At 33.1% G+C, this 1,399-nt stretch overlaps 1 non-coding gene across 1 annotated transcript; it reads right to left on the bottom strand.

Annotated features, from left to right (window-relative positions):
- Window positions 1-1,292: 1,292 nt before the first annotated feature.
- Window positions 1,293-1,399, bottom strand: LOC121216567 (small nucleolar RNA R71). The gene has a single exon (XR_005912747.1). It is a non-coding gene; the product is annotated as a small nucleolar RNA R71 (small nucleolar RNA).

A 1,399-nucleotide genomic window follows, 5' to 3' on the forward strand; every position in this document is an offset into this window, starting at 1 on the left:
TAGATGATTGTATGGTATGTTGTTAGATCTAATTTAATTCTAAAAATATTAAATAAATTGGATTATTGTTGATTGATATAGGCGAGTATTCGAAAGAATATTCGCATCACTCTAGACGTAGAAGTTACTATCTGTACAGGGAAAGAAAGAACAGTCTGGATATCATTCTTAAGTTCTGTAGACATACAAGAATTCAGAATGATAGCTTAAGGTCTGGCTCTCGAAAGAAGAAGACTACAATAGTGAATCCTTAAGTAGTAGCATGGTCACGATTTTGCCATGGCATTATTATGATATTAAAAGAAAACCCGTCTAATTCCAACCTCTATCATTCAAAAGTACAAATCCTCCCCACTTATTATTTGTGAATTGCTACATTATTTCAATTTCCCTAGCATGTTTTCATCCATAATTGATTTTATTAATCCATTCATTAATTCTTTTCATCAATTTGTCATCTATTTCTTTTGCACCGTTTAATTAGTCAAGTTCATAGTAATAGTATAACCATTTTTAATCAATTTCGATCTCTGTGGAGACGATACTCACTCATCACTTTATTACTTGATTTGATGTGTATACTTGCACATTCGCATTACAAATTCACACGCAACAAGTTTTGGGCGTCTGTACTGGGGATCGGTAATATTGGTGAAAATTTGGTTTATTATTACCTACTTAATTTTGTTAGTTTAGCTTAATTAGTTGTTTTAATTTTTGTTTTTCAAGATTTTTGTTCTTGCGTGAGTAGAGATATTTCTACATTTGAAAAGAATTCTTTTGATCCAGAAATGGAAAGAACCTTGAGAAGAAGGAAAAAAGAATTGCAAGAAATAGAAAGAATTCGAAATGATCAGGTTAAAGAGGAGCCATTACATTAGAATGAAATGGATGTTGATATTCCTCGAATAATAGATGACAGAGATAGACCCATCAGAGAACATGTAGTGTTGATGTTGGATGATCTGAACCTAGGAATTGTTACGTCGCATATTCAAGCTTAACCTTTCGAGTTAAAGCTAGTGATATTTCAAAAGTTACAAACTGTAGAGCAATTTAGTGGATTGCCTACTGAAGATCCACAGTTGCACTTAAGACTCTTTTTAAAAGTCTATGATTCATTCAGGCAACAGGGTGTTCCTAAAGATGTCCTAAGATTGAAGTTATTTCCTTATTCATTGCGAGATCGTGGCAGACCATGGTTAAACGTATTGTCGTTAGGTACAGTGGCATCTTGGAATGAACTTTGTCAGAGGTTTCTGCTAAGATATAATCCTCCAAACATGAATGTCAAATTGAGGAATGATATTACGTCCTTTTAGCAATCTGAGGGTGAAACATTATATGAAGCATGAGAGCCATTCAATGAGTTAATTAGAAAATTCTCAATGCATGGTTT

Source organism: Gossypium hirsutum, chromosome D04, assembly GCF_007990345.1.
Source record: "Gossypium hirsutum isolate 1008001.06 chromosome D04, Gossypium_hirsutum_v2.1, whole genome shotgun sequence".
In the NCBI taxonomy this organism is placed as follows: Eukaryota; Viridiplantae; Streptophyta; class Magnoliopsida; order Malvales; family Malvaceae; genus Gossypium; species Gossypium hirsutum.